The sequence below is a fragment of the Gavialis gangeticus genome, unplaced genomic scaffold (genome assembly GCF_001723915.1).
Source record: "Gavialis gangeticus isolate Ggan-Ray unplaced genomic scaffold, GavGan_comp1, whole genome shotgun sequence".
Lineage (NCBI taxonomy): Eukaryota > Metazoa > Chordata > Crocodylia > Gavialidae > Gavialis > Gavialis gangeticus.
The window spans coordinates 70,520,916-70,543,204 of record NW_017729031.1 but is presented as its reverse complement, the minus strand read 5'-3'; the positions used below and the strand labels follow the sequence as shown (position 1 = coordinate 70,543,204).

At 41.3% G+C, this 22,289-nt stretch overlaps 1 protein-coding gene across 3 annotated transcripts in view; it reads right to left on the bottom strand.

Moving 5' to 3' along the window:
- Positions 1 to 22,289, bottom strand: part of GULP1 (GULP, engulfment adaptor PTB domain containing 1) — a 169,828-nt gene that overhangs the window by 103,890 nt on the left and 43,649 nt on the right. The gene's annotated exons all lie outside the window — the stretch shown is intronic.

Below are 22,289 nucleotides of genomic sequence, written 5' to 3'. Positions count from 1 at the left end.
CTGGGGCTGGGCAGGGGTTCCCCCATGGCCCACTCCCCACTCCTCCAGCCCCCCTGCCCACTACTTACTATCAAAGAGCCCAGGTCCAGCTCCCTGTGGCGGCAATTAGGCACTGCCTGAATCTCTGAATTGATTCAGAGGCTTCCAATTCAATATGGAGGCTTCCAGTTCGATTCAGAACTTCTAATCCAATTCAGTTCGGATTCGGAGATTCGGCCCTGGACTCAGGCCAAATTGAATAGGCTACTGAAGCTTTGCACAGCCCTAACATCTGGGTCTTCCTATCAATGGAAACTACTGTTACACAAATAAATAGCAACTGTTACAATCTCTACTCTCTTTTAAAATAGAATCAGTCAGTACAGAGTCATGAGCAGGTACTTAAAATACTTCTGGTTCTGTTTTTGCCCTGGCAATTCTGCCATTATGATATGCCAGCATTTATCAAGGCAATTTTCACAACTTTTATACCCTTAAATGTTGTAGTAATGCTTTAAAACTCTACATCATTGTAAGGTCAATATGATTTAAACAGTCCTACACTCTTCTTAACTTCATTAGGATTCCAGCCATTATCCTGTAATCCAGTTTAAACAGGATTTGCATTCCCTGCTATATAGTCTATTGAGTAAAATTGTGATTTGCTTATTTTCTTATCTCTTTAAATCTTTCAGATTTCAGGGGCTCTCTGCACAAGAATATGAGCTTTATATTAGAGCTATAATTAAGTTTCTCCTACAGAAGTAGGATGCTCCTACGTAGTTCCTCAAACTGACTATCTATAATAATCTCCACATTTTCACATGAGTAAATAATCTTAGTCTCCTAAATGTGCTTTGAACAGGGGATGTCTTGGGCTCAGTTACCTTCTAGATTTTGTGTGCATGTCCTCATGTACTGGGGAGATCAGAAGGTGAGAAGAAATACTAACTATGCCACAATATTAGGAAATATCTAAAATTGAGGGGGTAAGAAAATGTGAAGAACGTTCAAGTTTAGTAAGACCCACTGTAGCAATGGGGCCCAGCCTTCTGTTTAAATAGTGGCCAGTATTAGGTATTTCTGATAAAATATAAAAGCCTAATGACAGACTTTATACAACACCTCCATGGGAATGGTTGTTTTGGGGGTTTCCTACATTCTGAAACACAAGAAGTGAGACTACTTTTAAGTCTTGGCCTTTCTTCCCAGAAAGAGAAAACATAACACAGATTAGGATCAGAAGATAAAGGAGGAAGGTTGGTTCTAAGCTGCCTTTATGCTCCCTGTAGAAAACTTGCATGTAGGACAGGAGCAGTGCCAGCCTCTTTCTGGTGGGGGGACTGAGGTGGGCTAAAGAGAAAATTGTGGGGGACAGGCTGCACTATATATCTTCTGGCCAAATATACTTATTTGTTTTGTTTTTTTTTTAACAATAACCACTTAAAGCACTGCACCTCTGCAGGCTGTGGGCAGGAGTGGGATGGCTCAGCTGCATGGGGTGGGTGGTGGCAGCTCGGGGAGTAGAGGGGGAGGCAGGGGACTTGGACGGGGCAGTGCTGGGAGGGGTGGCTACGGGGGGGGGGCTAAGGCGAATTTTGAGATGGCTATAGGCCCTCCCCCCAGCCCTCTCCCTAGTGCTGCCTCTGATGTAGGAGAAAAATTGATACGGTTAGAGAGCTCTGGCTAGTAGACATGACTGTTGCAATAGAGCTCTTTTATTGCTTAGCAATGGAGTTAGCAATCTGGGTTACCCAAAATTTTCCCTTTAAGGAAGAACTTCTACATGAAGATGGAGAGTTCAATAAATGCTAAATGGATTTTTCTGAAATGACTATGTTTACCATGTGGCTTTGACTAGCTGCTAGTGGGATTCATGATGTTTTATTTTTGTTGGGAAAATATCTTTTAACAGTTGAGCAGTGGTTATTGCTATTGGTATTCTAAAGTTAGTGTTAGCTTGGTATTTTTTTAATGGTCAAATTCTATTTATTTTTAATAGCTTAGTGTTGGTTGGGCTTCCTGATTTTATTTAGTGAATAAAAATATCAACAGAAAAAGGACTCAGCTGCTGCTGTGTGACAGACTGAGAAGTCTCTGACACAATGGTAACACCCACCTTTGGGCTCGGTTCTTCTTTAAAGAAAGATGACTATACACAACGGTGTTATAGAAAGGTGACCATAACTGAGCAAAAAAAGTTAATTTATTTTTAATAAGAATCAGGTTCTGTATATTTACAGAATAGTGAGATACTCTGAAAACTCTGACTGGTATTTACGCTTTATACTGTATTACTTGAAATACCAGACATTTAACCCACCTGGGGCCTGGCAGCCAGGAGGTAGGTTAAAATCCCATTTCAAGCAGTCTCACATTTCTACAACTGCTGCTGTGATTTCAGAGGGAACAATCACCTGATGTAAGACTGGCCTTTAGTATATTAGACAATATAATGGTCCAGCAAGAATTCCTGGAGGGGTATGTTAACAAGACTAATTGGTAATTTAAAGCTGGTCCAGGGAAAGATGGCAAAATAAATTACAAGTAAAAAGGGTCACAGATTATTGCACAAAATTTTTAATGACTTTGGTCTCTCCCCTTTTTTCATATACTATTTTGTTTATTCTGGATGGAAAAACCCAAATCATTTACTAACCCATCAAATATCTTCTTCTAGGTACATAGTTTGGAATCCAGTCATGTCAGGTATTGAGGAATTCCTGCAAAGATACTGACAACCCTCAAACTGTAAAAAAGAAGCTGAAGATTTTCAGTGCTTTAATAAGACTAGCTTTTTACAGAACATTGCTCTACTGTTGATATTGGTTTAATAAGTTAAATTATTTTTAATTGAGAAAAATAGCAGTTTTAGAAGCTGCTTCTATTAGGTGCTTTCCTCATATTCTTTTTTTCATATACAGACACTAATGCTCATATACAGATACCAAATGCTCAGAGCTATTTAATGTAGGAAATTTTGGAGCTATCAAATTGATGAAGCATCATTTTTAGGTATGAATTATCTACATGAGAGCTAAATATTTGCCAGCAGTCACCATAAATATATGTATGAACACAGCAACTAACCTAAGATTAGTAGGTAGAAAATTAGTAGGTGAAATCTTACTTGTTTATGTTTCAACAGGAAGCCATTTTCTTGACAATATGCTTTCACATTGCTAACAAAAATTATGTGCATTTTGGAATATAGCATGTAAATAAAAACAATATGACAAGGAATATTGCAGCTACATGCATAAAGTATGTGTGATACACATGAAATAAACTGGATAGCTATGTAACGAATACAATGTCTGTGTAATTTATCTTTCATCTTTAACCACCATTGCAATTCCTTAATTTCTACACCCAAGTTAGCTCTCTCTGCCCTGCATCCAAATTGAGATATTACTATAGACTACTTTCTCATTTTCTCCAAAAGAATACAAAAGGTATTTCAAACAGTATTATAATTTACTCCCCAGCTGCCTTGTATTTTGTGTAATCATTTGCCTTTGTGTAAAATACCAACAACAACCAAAAAATGCTTGGTGACACCTTTTCATTTCTTTTTTACATAGTAGTAATGACTCTACAAAATAGAGGGCCTTTGGGGAATGCAGTCGTAAATATTCATTTGCTCATTCTCCTACAGGTCTACATAGATAATGGTAGTTATTTTGTTCCAGAAATAGTTCTTAACTCAAAGATATTCAGAACAAAAATTCAGACAAATAGGAAAACTAGTAAGATCATTTACAGACATTGCTTTAAATCAGGGGTGCTCAACCTCCAGACCAGTCCCACAGCACCATCTCATCTGGCTCATGGGGCTCCCCATAGCCATGGGTATTTGGCAGTGCTCCCCTGCTGCCAAATCTCTGGACCCCTGGGGAGCCCTGGGGCACAAGCCCAAGATCACTGTGAGGGCTTGAAAAGGGTGGTATTAGACGCCCAGGAACCAAGTACAATGCAAGGGGTGTGGGAAGCGACAGTCCCAGCCCCCTGGGACCTAAACCAGGCATGTGGGGGGCAAGAGGGGGAATGCATGGGAGGCAAGAGGGGACACTGCCAACTCCCTTCCCCCCTGCCAACCCAGTGGGACAGTGCAGAAAACCCCAGGGTTCAATCCAGTGAGGCAGGGAGGGAGCACTGCTTGGGGCCCAGGGACTGATCCAGCCCACAGATGGGCTCCATGCCACTGTGCTGGCCTGCGGGGCCAAAAGGTTGAAAACTACTGCTTTAAAATATGCCTTTGCCTGTAAGCAAGGTTTCTTCATATGTAAGCATGGCATGAAATAATTGGTTATATAAACTGAGGCTGGTTTTATAGACAGCAGCGTGACTGTCTTGCTATTATTAAAATCTTTTGACCAAAGGTTAATTGATTTGGGCTTGCACAAATAACCACAGAAATGTCCTAAAAACACTACTACTGTTTAGAATTGTCAATAAAGTCAAATTACATATTGTATAATTAATACAAATTTGGAGAACATTAGTGTCTGCAAAGATCCCTTCTGACTTCAATGGAATTTAGAGTCTGTCTATGTGAGTTCCTTGTATGTTAGGGTGTAAGATTTTAAATGCAAGCTGCTGAATAGTATTTGCAAGACTCGAGGTAGGATCCAGCCTCTGCTTTCAGCAGCATTTCTTTATCTTCCTATCATCCAACATCTCTATTCATGATCACTACCATTTAAAACTGTTTGCCCATCTTTCAACTCTTGCAGCTTTTATAACCATCACAACTGTTTAAGAATATCAAAAAAACTTTACTAATGATAGAGTATATATTACTACATAATGCATGAAGCTCCACTCTGTGCCAGTTGTTTTATCTTTATTAATGCAAATGTTAAAGCCCATTATGAGCATCATTTAAAATAATCAGTTTCATGAGGCTTCAGAATACACATGCCATGCTTAACAGCAGAACAGGCATTTTCATAAATCTGTTTGTTTGTTAACCTTATAATAGGAAGTGAATCCAAAGAGTTATTCATTTACAGGACTATTATTTGGAAAAGCCTTGTAATCACAGTCTTCAGCTTATTGGTTTTCCTATAAACCAATTGCTGAAAATCTTTTACTTTGCATTAGCTGAACATATTAAGTTTTTATTTCTCAATTATCTTACTTCATAGCTAATTGTTATGAAGTAGTTTTAGATAAGTGGATGAAGATGGTAACAACTACACTTTGATATTTAATGCAAGTCATAACAAAGAGTGGTATAAACCAAAGATATGCTACAGGTTGAAAGAAACCAAAGGCTATTATACACCAGGAAAAGCACTTTCTGGTTTCCAGGGACACTGATGGAAACAGGGTCAGACTCTAAGCTGATAAACAAAATACCATGTTAAGTTTCAACTAATGTCTTAAATAGGATCCTCTGGGATGAAGTCCTAAGGGTGAAAGGAGTGAGGAGATTTCGTTGTTTGTTCCTTATGGAGATCATATTAAGGGGAAAGGGACAAGTTATCCACTACATGAAGCAAGGACAGGAATTCCAGCAGAAGACCTTCCTAGATAACCAGTGGACTCTTCAATGAGTTAAAACTCAAAAAGGAATCCTACAAAAAGTGGAAATTTGGCCACACTACTAGGGGGGAGTATAAGAGTATTTCACAGACATGCAGGAAGAAAATCAGCCTCACCCTAATACTTGGAAAGATCACAGAACAAGTCATTCAAGGAATCTATTGCTAAGCACATGAAGGAGAATAAGGTGCTCTATAATAACCACCATGGATTCACCAAGAGGAAGTCATGCCTAACAAACCTGATTTCCTTCTATGACAAGGTGACAGGCTCTGTAGATGGACAGAGAGCATTGGAGGGGCCTTGATTGTAGAAAGACCTTGGATATGGTCAACCAAGACATTTTCATTAGTAAACTAAGAAAATATGGTCTTGATGAAAGTACTCTGAAGTATTACATAGGTGGTTGAGACATCATTCTCAAAGAGTGGTTAAAAATGGCTTAGTGTCTATTTGGAAGGAGATATTGAATGAGGTTTCTTAGAGGTCATGCTGGGTCTATTTATTATCTGTGCCAGGTTTAATATCCTAATCAATGATCTGGAAGGTGGGACTGACTGTATACTTAGGAAGTTTGCAGATGATACCAAGTCGAGTGGAGTTGCAGTCACCCTGGATATGGGAATATTAGGATTCATAATGACCTTAATAAACTGGAGAAATGATCTGAACTTGGGACAGAACAACTGCATGCACAAATACAGACAACTGGCTAGGCTCCAGCAGTGCATAAAAGGACATGGGATTTATAGTGGACCACAATCTGAATATGAGGTAATGGTGTTCTTTGGTGCAAAAAAGCCAATAGGGTACTGTCGCAGAGCACTTAGGTGCCCTGCGCCTGAGAACAGGGGGGGCTCAAGAGAGGCGCCTAGCAGTGAGAAGGGGGAGGCTCAGCTGCCAGTCACCAGGGCAGCACAGGTGCTGGTTGCTGGGGCAACCAGCGAAACCCCCTGACAGGAAGGGGCAGGTCTTAGCCCTTCTTAAACCCAGGCAGGAGGCCAGGGTGGCAGTTCCTCCTTTGGCAGCCAAGGAGTGAGGAGCTCGGCCAGTGCAGAGAGAAGGCCAAAGTTTGGCTGCATGAGTATCCGCGGGTTGCTGCTGTGAGCTGGAGTATTTTGCTTGGTAGGGATTCTGACTGAATGGTTTTACCTTTATGTTATAGCCCGGGGGCTTTGTGTTTGTGTTTACTGTTTAACCGGAGGACCGGGTGAGGCTGTAGGGGTTGGACGAGGCTTCATAGGGACTCCCCCAGTAGCGTGGGGGTTCCTGGTGCTGAAGAAGGCGCAGTTTGTTGTGGGGTGGATTAGCCTAGCCCGGAGGGTGCAGAGGGGTGGCGAGGAGCCCCGAGGGTGCAGAGGGGTGGCGAGGAGCCCCGAGAGGGCAGAGGAGTGGCGAGGAACCCCGAGGGCAATAAGAGGGCCGAGACATAACAGGGCCAGAGTCAGATTACACCAGCGCCATCTGCGAGGCTTGGGCTGCGGTGTAGGGGAGGAAAAGGAGCCGCAGATAGCGCCCCCTGTCATCGGGGCGCATATAAATGGGCAGCCTCCTGCTAATTACAGCATTCTATTAATTACATAAGATCAAGGCATGGCAGATGAGTAAGCAGGTGGTTGGCCCATTACAGGAGGGCGGAGCCATACGCGGAGAGGCTCCAATAGTGGCACTCCTGTCACAGGTACTGGGCTGTATTAATAGGGGTGTTGCTTACATGTCAAGGAAAGCAATCCTTCCACTTCTTCAGCATAGTAGAAATCTTACCAGCAGTACTGTGGTCAGTTTTGGTCACTATACTTTAAGAAAGATGTAAACAAATTTGAAAGAGCCCAGTAGAGAGCAACAAAAGACTTAAATATGATTGACGAGGAAAGGCCAGATGCTGGGATTATTTAGTCTGGAGAAGAAAATACTGAGGAGAGAAGTTGGAAATTTCAGAGCAGGCTCAAAAAAAAATATTTGTTTATGCTGGTTTAGATGGGGATGCTATTGCCTCAAGCATGGTTTGAACTAGATGACCACCTGAGGTTCATTCCCTCTTTCATGATTCTATGGCTCATAAATGTCATGTCTCTTTCTGAAAGAAGCAAATTGAGAAAGCATTGAAAGAGTTTGGCTAAGTGCTTGGGCCAAGGGACAACAATAGTGTGGGCCATCAGAGAGAGAATCCAAGAAGAGAAACTATTTCTACTGATGAAACAAATAATGGAGCTGTGTAAAGAAATCAGTGATGACTAAAAGCTCAAATAGGAGTAGAACAATAGCTGAAAGTTTCCTTGTAAAGCCGGAGATGATGTATAGCCATAGATAAAATCTTTGTTGGGGCAACTGCTACCAAGTGTCCAGTCAGGTTGGAAATTCCAGCTACATAACTCAAAGTCTAGAAGGGTCAGACAGATTTATGATGCGACTAGCAACCTGAGTGTTGCTGAGAAGGAAACCACAGGGTAGAGATATTCCTGTATGAGGGGCTGGATCAGCCAGAGTATGTTGTCAAGACAAGACAATTTCAGCAGCTGCTTTGTCCTGTTAGAGTGTCCAGTTTCTAATCCACAGAAGCCCAGGAACGGTTGGATTATAGCACATAAATGATAAAAAAGCCTATTCTACTGTACAAATGATAAAAAGCCTATCTGAAAGAAAGACTCTCTAAAAAATGAACATGGCACACTTTAACATCATATTGATCATCAAATGAATGGCCAGCAAAATAGAGGGAGAATTGCCAGCAGCTGAAGTGATTAGTCCAGCACTCAGGCTGTTGTGGCTGTAAGGCACCATTATCTGGATCTGTGACAAGTACTTGAGATACAGCATGGAGCTAAATCAGACCCCCAAAAGGGGTGGCCACACCCCTTTTGGGGGTCTGATTTAGAGAAAGCCAGTCACTTAAAGTTAATAATGTAGCAAGTCTCTTAAAATGGAAGGAGTTATATGAGGGAACATTTGAAAGATAATACCTAGTCTGATTCCAAAATCTGAAGTGAAGGAAGGGTACTAGCCCTACACTGGATAGTCTTTGGTTGGGACTCTATTTAGTACTGACAATAATATATCAACTATTACAAAGAACAGAGTGGGTCCCAGAACTAACCCCCCCCAAAATAATAATAATAAATATGGGCCTATATCTGATAAGATATGAGACACAGAATTTCAGACTAGAACTGTGAATGTAGCTGTAGAAGATACAGCACTATACCACTCTAAGAAATGTTTGCCTCTCGCATAATTTCTGGAACACCATGGCTGCAACATCATTATTACACTGCTGCAGAATCTGGAAGAGTTGCAAAGGAGATGAATTTCAAAGAAGAACAAAAGAACTGTTAGTGGACAAACAGTTACTGATAGCAAGCTCCACAGAAATCAACTGTTTTTAGAAGCCTGTTTGAAAAGAAATTGGACAGAGAAAATAGCTCTAAAAAGATCTGTATAGTAGCAAAATTCACTATTTTAAAACTGTGTTTGGAGATAATGGAGAAGGTTAACACGGGGAGCAGTGCTATGCTAGAATGTGACTGTAATCAGCCACAGATCTGGTTAGAGCTAACATATAGCAAGTATCTAAAGTAAGAAGTAGTTAGTATACAACTTTTTCAAAATCTGTATGTATGTTTGCTTTAAGTATCAGAGCTCCCTAGCGGGATAAACTGTCACCCAGATTTCTCGCAGGAAGTGGAGGTCATGTAAAGACGGTACTTACATTACTGCAATGTAGTTTGGAGGGAAGCAGAACAGGAGGCCTGGGACTACTCATCTGTGAGAGGCTGGCGCACAGACTTAGTGCCATGGACACATGGGAGGCCAAAGAAAGATGATGGCTAGAGCCTATCCAGACCCATGGAAGCTCACCTGCTGAAACTAAAGAAGTGAGTTCCCAAGCCACTAGTTATGCAGTTAGACTTGAACAAGCTATAACCAAATGAAGTGAGGTGTTTCTCTGGAGATCTATAAGTGTAAACCCAAGGGCTATGGCATTGATTTCTGCAGCTGTGCATGTGTGTGAATGAGTAAGAGTCAGGACATAACCATAAAGTAAAGGAGGAATACAACCCTAGCAGATGGAAAGAAGAGCAATTTAGCTGACAGCCTTGAGAAGAAGAGATGGAGGTTTTTGGGGGTAGAGGAAAGTTGATCTGAAAACTTTGAGCAAGGAAACCACTTCCTGTCTCCTCATTCCTATTATTTGTGTCTATGAAGGGACACAAACTGAGTATATTCTCTATAAATAAAACAGACTGCCTCCCAAAAATATCCAACTCATTTAACTTCTCTGTCTAACAGAAATAAACCCAGAGAACCATAAATAAACAAGCAAACCCATAAACATGGAAGAATAAGAGACAACTTTCTCCTGTGACTTCATATGTTTATCCTTGTCTCAGCCTGACACAGGGACTCCAGATGATGTCCTATGAAGTCCCTGCGTCCCCAGTCTAGATCATGCTCAGTCATTCTGTTGGGATCACTCGCATGCAGTACAGTAGATACTCCACACTGAGTATGGACCCTTTAGAGATTTACCAGCAAATCTCCAACAAACTATTATGGAACATGTGTGAACTTAGATGTTTCAGAGGTTTGTATCTGTGGCCAAATTTGGGCAGATTTCCATAGGAACAGCAATGGTACCATCCAGAAAGCCATTCTTGTTCCAAATTTCAAGCTCCTGGAAGTGAGAGGCAACCTAAATAACATTTGGCTCTTTCAACACACCTACAATTATTTCTACAATTTTGCTTACAGGTCTGAAATATAATACATTAGTATTAGAGTCAGAGGACAGAGGCCCTAATTCAGCAAGGTATTTAACTGTTTTTCATTTTAACTTTCCAAGTAGTCGTAGCTAGAATTTAAGCATGAGAGAGTCAAGGAGACTGCTCATAAAGTTGGTTGGACAGGTGCCATAACTTCTTTTCTTGAATCTGGACAATTCTTAGTGTTCTTTGATCTGAAAGGTTTGAAGTTGTATAGCTACAGTTATAGATATACATTCATTATTAACTGAGGGCTAGGGGCAACGTCAACTGGAAGCAGGCCATGTGTATTTTTATGTGATAGCATTGTATTGCTCCTGTCAAGTAATAGTTGTTTTGAACTTTTTAACAAGTACTTAGATATAAAATTTAATGGTAGCTCAGTTATAATGTGCTCCCTCTGGTGTTGTGACTCTGCCTAAATGGCAGTCTACCATGTCTATTGATTAAAAATACATGTAGTTTATTACGTGTTGGCTTATGTACAGCTTGTGTTCAAGTTGTCTGACATCTTTTTCCAAATTCATGCTTTTGCAAAAAAACAGCTACCTTAATATTCTGTTTCAGGTACATAAAATAACTGAAATATTCTCTGAATAGCTATACTAGTACGGCAGCAGTAGACTGCTACATGAATTATCAAAAAACTTAGCCTGTTGATATCTTAAAAGAGAATTAAATATGACATTTTGAAACTTTAATGTCTGTAACTGTTTATATGAAACATGGTCCAATGGTATCCAAGTTTGTGGATAAACATTGCATGCAGAAAGCAAACATAGCATACATGGATGCTAGAAACCACGTATCTATCAAGTGACCCTTGCATCCACTGATGAGCGGACTGAAGATCTCAAAATTTACATTCAAGACAGTTTGCAACTCATTACTTTCTGTTTGTTATTTTTTTCATTAAAGCATACACACACAACCATGTTGTTGAATTTATGAGCATTCACATGTATAGAAGCCAAATAAAATATATTATTTACATTACAGTAATTTTTAATTGTTGACAGGAAACTTAATAGGCAGAAAAGAATAATTTTGGAACTAAACAACTGAAGATACCAGAGACTGGAATTCAATTATTCATCTTTCTACCAAGGTGCTTTGTAACCATTTAGGGCTAGATTTTATCTTCAGATGCCTAAATATGTGGCCTGATTTTCAAAAGGACTGAGCAACTACCAACTATCATTGAGAAAAAATAAATACTGCAATTGTTGGGAATTGAGCACACTGAAAAATATGGCCACTTCATTTGTGATATTTTTTACAGTCCTAACCAACCTAGCTTATTAATTATTATCATTTAACTATCTTCAATTTGAGGGTTGGTGGCATAACATATCAGATACCTCCACAGTTTTCTATTCAATGTTAATATTGTAGCCTGGCTGAACCCCAATTTCATCCACTTCCCAAAATCCTTTATCCATATTTTTCCCAATTTTTCTCTCCTTCTTCCCACATATCTTTGAACAACTGTCTAAAGAATTTGAAATCTTCACTTAATGGTGTTAATAAAGTCATTTAATCTCATTCCCCTTCCAGAGCTGAATACTGCCTGCTCAGCTGATGCCTTGGGTTTTCAGGCAAGGTCACTGTCACACAGCACTCGGGTGCCCTGTGCCTGAAAGCAGAAATGGCTCGGGAGAGACCCCTAGTGGCGAGAAGGGGGAGGCTTAACTGCCAGTCACCAGGGCAGCACAGGTGCTGGTTGCTAGGGCAACCAATGGAACCAGTCGACAGGAAGGGGCAGGGCTTGGCCCTTCGTAAGCCCAGGCATGACGCCAGTAGGGCAGTTCCCCTCTGGTGGCCAAGGAGGGGGGAGCTTGGCCAGTGCAGAGATAGAGGAGAAGATCAACTGCATGAGCATCCTCTGGTTGCTGCCATGGGTTGGAGTATTTTCCCAGTAGGGATCGGATGTTGTTTTGACCGGATGGTTTAGTTTTATGTTATAGCCCAGGGGCTTTGTGTTTTTGCATTTACTGTTTTAACCAGAGGACCGGGTGAGGCTATTAGGGGTTGAAGGAGGCCTCATAGGGACTCCACAGTAGCGTGGGGACCCTGGCGCCTGAGAGGGCGCAGCATTTGGGGTGCATTGGCCCCAGCCCCAGAGCAAGGGGGCGATGAGAAGCCCCAGAGCAAGGGGGGCAGTGAGGAGCCCCAGAGTAAAGGGGGCAGCGAGGAGCCTCTGAGAGAGAAGGCAAGGACCACATTAGTACTATCTGCGAGGCTTGGGCTGCGGTGTAGGGGTGGAAAAAGGAGCCGCAGATAGCACCCCCTGGCACCAGGGCGCATAAAGTGGGCAGCCTCCCACTAATTACATCAGTCAATTAATCAATTAAGATCAAGGCATGGCAAGCGAGTAAGCAGGCTGTTAGCCTAGAACAGGAGGGCGGAGCCACCAATAGAAAGGCTCCAGCAGAGATACTCCCGTCACAGTCACTGAGAAGAGTGAAAATGTATTCTAAACTGGGATTAACAGAACTCGCTTTCCCTTGGAAAGCCAATTGTCTAGCAGGAAGATCTCAAAATTCACACTGGAACAGAAAAGACAGTTGCTCACTTTCTGCTGTTTTTTCTCATTGTTCTCAAAGATTTTAGCCTAGTGAGTCTCAACCTTTTTACACTCAAGTGACACCTTGTTATACTCAAGGCATCCTTAGAACCTGTCCATTCTTAACTAACACTTATTTGACTACCTAAAAAATAACAGAGCTTGCCCTGTTGGTGTGCGAGTGCCTAGAGCTGAACATGCACTGTGGGGACTGCCACGCGATAGACATGGGATGGCCTAGCTGTGTTTCTTGTTGCCATGTACAATGCTGGCTAAAGCCATGTGCCCCCAGGTGGCAGCACCATGAGGGCTCCTGCTTGTTGCTGGTGGGGCTGCCACCAGCAGTGGGAATTGTATGCCAGAGGTGAGTGTAGGGTGTCCCCACTCTCCCCCCTCACACCCACATCTTACCCACCTGAGCTGTGCACTCCCACCACCCCCTGGGCACAGGCTTCATGCTGCCGTCAACCTAGCACCAGCCCATTGCCCCCCACTGCCTAGCTGCAGCTCTCCCCACCATAACTCTCCCCAACCCTGCCACTTCCCTACCTGCTGCCCAGAGCAAGCACTGCAGCAGGGAGACAAGGAGGAGCTGCTGGAGACCAGGGAAGCTGAGCAGGTCACCTGGTAGCTTCAGCAGTAGCAGCAGCATCACCACCACCCGTAACCTGTGTGGTGGCGAGGCCAAGCCCTTCTGTACACCAGGGTGAGAGTAAGGCACGTGGGCTGGGTGATGTACAGTTAGTTGGTGGGCACCCACAGGCTGGATGGGATTGTCTGGCATGCTGGATCTGACCCGTGGGTTGTATTTTTCCTGCCCCTGTAGTAGATTGACAGCTAGGGACTGCCAGGCAGTAGGTGAGTTGAGATGGAGCAAGTGAAGAGGGAGAGGAAAGGGATGAAAGGGGGCTGGGAACCAGGGGTAGGGGACCTAGAGTGAAGGGGGAAAGAGGGAAGGGGAGGTGAGTGGGCATGGAATTATCAGGCTACCCCATCAAATCACACCCTCTACCCTCTCCTTGGTTCTCCTGCTACCCCAATCTCCCCTCACCATGTGGATCACTGCCCTGTCACCATGATCATGCAACCTGTTGTTTGCCTCCCTCCCCGCAATCATCTCCTCCCTCCCCAGATTGCTGCCCTGCTGAGCTGAGCAACCCAATGAGCTTCTGCCTCTCTGCCTGCTTCTGGCTCCCTACAGCTTGCACCATCCTTGTGTATCTGCTGGGTCCTGTGGCTGTCCAGAAGCTCCTTGCCCCCACAATCCCTCTTCCCCTGGTGCCAGTCTGGGGCAGTGTGGGCTACAAGGAGTCTAGGAGTGGGCAGGGAGGGAGATCTCTCCCCTGCACACTACCATTGTCGCTTGGGATGATTTGCATTGAAAGGAGGCGATCCACAATTCAAGCAGGCTGATCTGGACTGTGGGGGATGGGATTCGAGTGGTGGTGGGGGCCAATCCAAATGGTGCAGGGAGGCTCTTCCCTGTACCACTAGCCTATGCTTGGCCAAGATTCAGTGAGTGTGGCAGGCACAAAAGACTTGGGAAGCTCCTAGGCATGCCCCTGCTCATCACCCCTCTAGCAGGCAATCTTAAACTGTGCATGTTAGAGATTAATAATCTTCAATATGGGACTGCTCACAGCATCTGCTAATTTAACACTGTGTAACATTCCTTATAGTTAGCATGTGCAAACTGTAATGTGTAATCTCATCCAGAGATTTGCTACAACTCCATTAAGTATAACGAATAAAGTTATTGTAACAACATTCTTGAGTGGGGATGACACTCAGGATAATGCCTGAATTGTTTAAAAGCAGATGCGAGTAAGTTAAGAGTCTTTGTGAACACAGTTTTTGTACTGAAGTCAAGACTGGTACCATACACTGCGGTTGAGCACAATTTTGTTGTGGGATATTTAACAGCAATGTATAATGGCAGCATTGCATGAGTAGTATGTAGTTTATGATTCCAATTCCAGACCGTACATTTAGTATTTGGGATGAAGTACCCTTGACAAAATGTTGCGTAGTGATTTCTAGACAAGCTGGAACCTTTTCAAATGATCCTCAACAGAAAAATACAACCAGGCAGTTCTGATAGCATTTTCTGTAAGATTTTTACTTTTTTAAATGAGAAGTCTGAATTTGAGTAACAATCAAGCAATTCATTCATAATAATAGTTTAAAATGTTATGGAATGGAAAGAATTGTGCCTGAAACTAGCTAAGGGCATATTAGCAGAGTCATCAGCAAATTATCGCCCATCTTTACCCTGTACATACCCATGAGTGTGATGTGGCATCACACAGTAATATACAACAGTGGCTTGCAGGCTAAGTAGACAGCAAAACCATTTACTTAGTATGATGCACACAGCCAGAACAAATATTGGACTCAGCAGTTCATTTAAAGATCTGAGAAAACAATAATAAAAAAGTATGTGTCGGGTAATGTGAAAGGAATCACTAAATTACTGAGTGACTACATACAAAACCTTGGAAAACAATATAGTTTAATAATAAAAAGTGGTATAGCAAAACAATTGTTTTGGGCAGCAGTGACTTGATATTGGCAGAAACACATCCCTTAGTATAGTGTAGGATTATGGAGAGACAGTAGTCTCTACATAATTAAAGATGCAAGTATTTTCCATTATAAAGTTATATTTTATTCACCGTAGTATTTTGTCTTGGGAAATTTATTTGGCCTAAAACCTGGGAGATTTACCTTGAAGGCAAAGATTTTTTTTCTGCAAAAAATAAATAAAATTCAAACTGCTTTTGAATTAGAGAGCATTACAAAAAATATATATATACTAATTAGCTATACTGAATTTCATCAAGAATTTGTCTCCCATTAGTTGAAAAAGAGTTATTGGTTAAAACTTCCCCTGCATAGATTGACATGAAATAAAGCTTTTAATTATTTTTAAGGCCATGATGTCAGTGGAGTGATTCATTCAGGATCAAATATCGGTAGTTCCATAGGCATTCTGTCATTGTTTGATTGATTTTAATATGCTAGGATTTCTTCCCTCAATCCAAGTCTGCTCATGTCATTGGAAGTTTATAGTCATTGACTTCAATAGATTTTGATAGTTTAAAGATGCAAAAAAAAATAGAAATGATATATGCAGCAGTAATAGGGAGTTGGGTTGTCTCGATTTCAGATATTTAGATTTTAAAAAAACCCAACAACAAAGCCTTTGTTAAATTTTAAATTAAGACAAACATAGGGAACCAGACCTCTTGGGAGATATCCTGGACCCTTTTAAGTTAAGGGCAAAACCCTTGTTTTTTGACTCCATATTGCCAAGAGTTTTCACCTAGTGGAACAAATTACATCTTGGAGTTCTGTCAGCATGAAAAAGCATCTCATAGAAAACAAGTCATCGGTATAAAGGAAGCAGGTGTTGGGCTTTCTGTGGTGTAAAAATACAATCGACGGTTAATTCTTTATTAAAAATATGAAACTATCAATGGATCTTCTGCAGTTTGTACATAAAAAGCCCATTCTGTAATATGCAGAGTCATTAAACTTCTTTTAATTAAACTTCTTTTGATGTGGAACATTTTTAGAGTTTATAATGTACTGTACATTATCAATAAGCTTTAACTATGTTTGAGATAAGACAAGCTGCACTTAAAAATAATCATCTCAATTTGTTTTCGTTTGTGCTTTACTAAACTCTTGTCTCATATCAGATATTGAAATCACCTTCAACCAAATCTTTGTATTTGTAGAAACAGGTTAATATTCTGCTTTAATTCTGGAGAAATTATGTTTGAAAATACGCATAGCTGATGTCAACTAACTTACAGCCTCAAATGGAATTATGTTATTTCCTGTAATCAAATTTAATTAATTTGACTTTTTAGGCAGTTTTGGCCACCAGATCAGGCCAAATCTCTGCCAAATTGAATCAGGAACCAAATCTTCACACAGCCCTAATATATATACATTAGTGTTCAGAATCAAAGCACTATAAAAACAACGACGCACTCATGTATACATGCTCTAATCTTAAAAGAAAGGGAGAATATTTGAAACAATTAACATTCAATGAAAATGGTACTTTAAAATTGAAATAGAAAAGTAATAGAGCCAGATACTTAGGTGGGATGGGCTTGTGTAGCTCAGTTGACATCAGTGGAATTCGGCCAACTGACACCAGCCGAGGCTTGAGATCAGAATTGTTCTTATGTGAATATCAAGGAAAATTATCACACCTTGTGGAAAGCCATGCATTTCATATATTAGAGCTGTATATCTGATCTGCATATTAGTACAAGCTTTTTCTGCAATATGAAAAACAATGTTCATTACTATGCTTCATATTTTTTTACTTAATATATTAACTTAATTCTGAGGCTGCTACTACTATTTTGCAGCACATTTTGAAGTATGGGCTTAGAAACAGAGAACACAGTTTGTACTCATATGCAATCCCCCTGCTTGATCTGTTAGAATCAGTGTTTCTTTTCTTGGCAAACTTTGGTCTCTAGAACTTAAAAATATTGATTTCAAAATACAAGATAAAAGCATGACAGGGAATTTATATCACTGACTGTCATCCCTGAATGTAAAAGCCCTTCAAGAGTTTCATTTTTGATATACTATCTTATTTATACAATGCTGACTGCTGAGAAACATCAGGTCTTTGCAGGGCCATTTTTATTAGCCCTGGAAGTGTCTATTTAATGAACACTGTGGTACTTCTAGAAAACTATTGTATGTCAGCCAAATACTTTTATATCAAGTTGCCACTTCAACTGAACTCAGTAAAGGTCTCTTAGCACAAATGTAGCATACTGAGATATCTTGATGAGTACTCAGCATAGTCTGCCAATGCCTAACTAACAGGGAGATCCCACATTACATTATTAGGAATCCATGTTAAAGGTAGGAACTCATGTTAAATGTAGAGATATTACAGAAGAACTCAACCATGTAGTTTGCTATAAAATAAAATAATATTTAAAATAATATGTTTAAAAATAATCATTTCCTTCCTTGGAATGGTTGACATTTACAATAAACCTGAAGATTGCCTTCCACTAGACATGATTCTTGCCATCAATACCTGATGCTAGGTTGTCGTTTTTATGGATATTACTACATCTCACCTATTCTTTGCTGCCTTCTGCTATAAACATTACAATATAAAATCCATTACTTCCATCAAAATTGAGAGGGTAATATATCCTTTGGTTTCAAATTCTGTTTGAAACTTTAAGAAGAAAAACACCTGACAAGTAGCAGAATATGCCTGAAATTTCCATTGTCAGTACTGATTGCTTGTTCGATAATTTCAGATGATGATAACGATGAACGGTGTACAACAAATATTATAATACAAATTGATAACGACTTAGCTATTTAAGCATGCAAACATCACATTAGTGTCAGCAGGAACATTAAAGCATTAAAGGTAATGTTTTGACAAACTAATCTGATACTGTAGATTTCACAAAGTAGTTCTGGATTTCCTGGAATGAAAACAGTATCCACAGATGAAATTATATATCTTTTATTATAAACAGGGCTTTTAATACTGCTTATAAAGTTTGTCCATCACTTTCCATGATAGGACCTTCTTTTCATTCTTTATGACCTCTGCAAATTTTCACCAACTTTTCACATCATGTCTCTGTATCAGGATGATGGGTTTTTTTTCTATTTCACCTAAACCAGTTTTTGTGTTTGAACAGAGCCAGGGGAAAGTTTTATTCATGTTAAAAATTGGGGTATTTTCTTAAAAAAAGTTCTGCTACTGCACATCTTGTAGAACAAGACTTTAAAATTTGTCAGAGATTTATTTTTGTGCGAAAATGCTCTTTTTCTCCTCCCCAAGACAATTTGTCCATGCTTTGATCATGATAAATTGCAGTTCACGAAGGTCCAGCAGTGATTGCACACATTCCAGCAGCTAAATTCCCCAACACACTGGGCATGTTCCAGCCTGGACACACCAGCACTTTCCCTACAAATACATGTCTGGACTGCTGCAAGTTTCACTTAATCCAGTAGCATGAATTTAGGGAAGAGTGCCTGTGTTTCATGTGCTCTCAATGGAGGCAGGCAGCTGGAAGGAGGATGTTGCTTAATTCAAATGACAGGACCAGAACTGTAGTTTGGACTGTGGAACTAGACAAGGACAAGGCATCTTGTGGGGGAGTGGAAGGACACTGGACAAGTATGCCAACTGTCTGTAAACGTAAGGACATGCCATGAAAACAGATCCTAAAAATACCTGTCTGTAAAAACATGTTTCCTCCCATAAAAACATGGAGCTGCCAAAGCTTTAAGTGCCATGGCAAGTAAAAAGCTAGAGCAACACAGAAAGATGATGGAGCAGAACTGTGCCACCTGCTACCTGAATGGGAGCACAGCACTCTGCACCTATGGAGCTTTGCCACCCATGAGAGCCTGTGCTGTTACTGGATCCTTATGCCTATCTTCTGCCTCGAACAGCTGCTTGCATCAAAGGTACAGGGATGGAGGCAGTGTGGGTGGGGTGGAGTGGAGCCAAGAACTTAGGAATGGCATTAATGGGAGTCCATGCCAGGCCAAGATGAGCAGGGCTGGAGGTAGTAACATTGGGAGTGGGTTGGAGGTGGGCAGCTGGGTGAAGTCAAGGATGTCAGGGAGTAAAGGGTCTCTGTGATCGGGGCAGCAAGGTGTAATACCATTGAAGAAGTCACACTCCAATAATATTTTTAAATGACAGTAAAAACATGTCAGTAATAAAAGCATTTCTCTACACTCAGCACAAAAAAATTATTGGGCTGGCAACCCTGGGTGGAGGCTGGCCAAGAGAAACTGATTGGGTGGCTGAACAAGGTAGTTCTAGGGACTGAGGATGATATTTGATGAGTAAGCCCACACAGAAAACTGGGAATAGGAATAAGAAACATTGGAGACAGGGAACTTGGTCAGGTGGACAGAAGCTAGAGAGTGGAAAGAGTGATTGGATGTTGAGTCAGAAAGATAGGAAATGGAAACTTGCTGAATAAGCACAGGGAGTGGGGAGACTGAAATGGAGCAGCATGGCACTGGCCAGGTGAGAAGAATAGCACTACGGAAAAGGAAGAGACAGAGTTCTGAGGGGTCTGACTTTAGGCGGATATGTCCGTGTTCAGATCACATTCCTCTCCAGAATCTGGAATTCAATCTAAGATCCCCAAACCTCACCATTCCTCTTCTGTCAGCAAACATCTATGAAACTGCCATTACACACAAAAGGAAGGCCTACAAACAGCCCATAAATGCTTCTCTTAAGCATACCGGTGCCTGGGACTGACCCTTAATATCAGAAAAACAAGGCGTTTCACCAGCTTGGTCCAGGCCAATCAATTCCACTGGCAAAGATCCTCATTGATGGACAGGAGCTAGAAAATGTTGAGTGCTTTGCATAGCTTGGCAGCCATCTCTCAAAGACAGCCAATAAGGTGATCCAGTACAGGATTCAATGAGCCAGCTCTTCGGAAGACCAAACCATGGTGCGTTCAATGATCACAGCATCAAGACTCAAACAAAGCTCCTCCTATATAAGGCACTGGCTATATAAGGCTATATAAACCTAACTTCTCTATGGTTGTGAAGTTTGGGTGACCTACAAGGACCACCTGAAAAACTTGAAACACCATCACCATCGCAGAAGATCTTTGGAGTAAAGTGGGAGAATCACTGTATGAATGCCAGTGTCCTCACTAGTGCTAACACCACCAGTATGGAAGCACTGATTATTCAACATCAGCTGTGGTGGACAGGGCACTGTGTGCATGTGCTTGTTGTATGTTTACCAAAACAAATGCTATACTCCCAACTCAGCCAAAGACAAAGGACATGCAGGAGCCACAGGAAATGTTTCACGGATACCCTCAAGGCTAACATTAAGAAGTGCAGCATTGACACCACAAATTGGGAAAAATTAGCCTGGGACATGGCTACATGGTGATGCCTTGTAAGAAAAGGTACATCATACTTTGAAGAAAACCATCTTGCGCCAGAGGCAGAAAAATGACAGAAATGGAAGGGAAGGAAATAAGACCGACCCTTCCTTTAACCACCAACTGTGGTATTTGCCAGAGTCTGTGGCTCTAGGATTGGCCTTCTTAGCCACCAATGGACTCATTTACAACCCTTCACTTAACCCATAGGAGTAATCATCTTCAACCATGAGGGACTGCCACTGAAGATGAAACTCACTCGCAAACTGTGTAACTCATTTCCCTCCAGTGCTGCTCCAGAGAGTGGATGGACAGCCTATTACTGTTATCAGTTGGATCAGTATCTTAAATATGGAAAGAGTATTAAAAGAACATTTTAAGGTTAAAAAAAATGAAGCACTCAAAATTCAGGTCTGCTAGAATTAGTGATCTATGCAACATTAGTATGTAGGCAAGATTCTTTGGTTAGATGTGATATCTTTTATTAGATCAACTGAGTTAGTTTATTAGACCAACTGATTTGGTCTAATAAAAGATATCACATCTAACCAAAGAACCTTGCCTATGACCTTAGACCAACATGGCCACAACCAAAAACCCAGCAACGTCAGTATGTATACATTCTGACACAGTGTTTAGTTATAAATGACCATGTCCTTTTCTTCTTCCTCTGCTGTACCAATGCCTCATTCCCAAAGGACTGTTTTCCTCTGGGGACAGGAAGCTGATTTCCTCATAAGGAAAAAGAACGGGAACTGTTGCTTCCATTAACAAAACAATGAAACATAACAATGAGTGCTTATGGAACACCATGAATACTGTAGAATACCTTCCATAAATACTCTCACCAACTAACTATGTTTCTTAATTGTCATTACATCATGACTTTGCACTTTTAGCATTAAACTTGTTGGTTCACATAAATAGCAGGAATTAAAAATATCCCACACATTCTCTATGGTTGTTGTTTATAGCCGTGTTGGTCCAAGGACACAGGGAGACAAAGTTCTTTGGGTAGATGTGATATATTTTTTATTGGACCAACTAAATAGTTGGAAAAATTGTTCTTTCCAAGCTTTCAGGCTTTGTGCCGCACTTTAGGAGAGGTGTGGCTGGCATCGAGAGGGTCCAGAGGACAGCCACTCACATGATCCGGGGACAGCAGGGCAGACCCTACGAGGAGAGGCTACGGGACTTGAACTTGTCTATAAACTTAGCAGGGGGGGACCAGCGGGGAATGGGAGAGACCCTGCTCCCCTGAGCACCTCCCGGAGTAACAAGGAATAACAGCTATAAGTTGTTTGACAGTAGGTTCAGGCTGGACATTAGAAGGCACTACTTCACAGTCAGGGTGGCTAGGATCTGGAACCAACTTCCAAGGAAAGTGGTGCTGGCTCCTACCTTGGGGGTCTTTAAAAGGAGGCTTGATAATTACCTAGCTGGGGTCATATGAGCCCAGTACTCTCTCCTGCCCAGGACAGG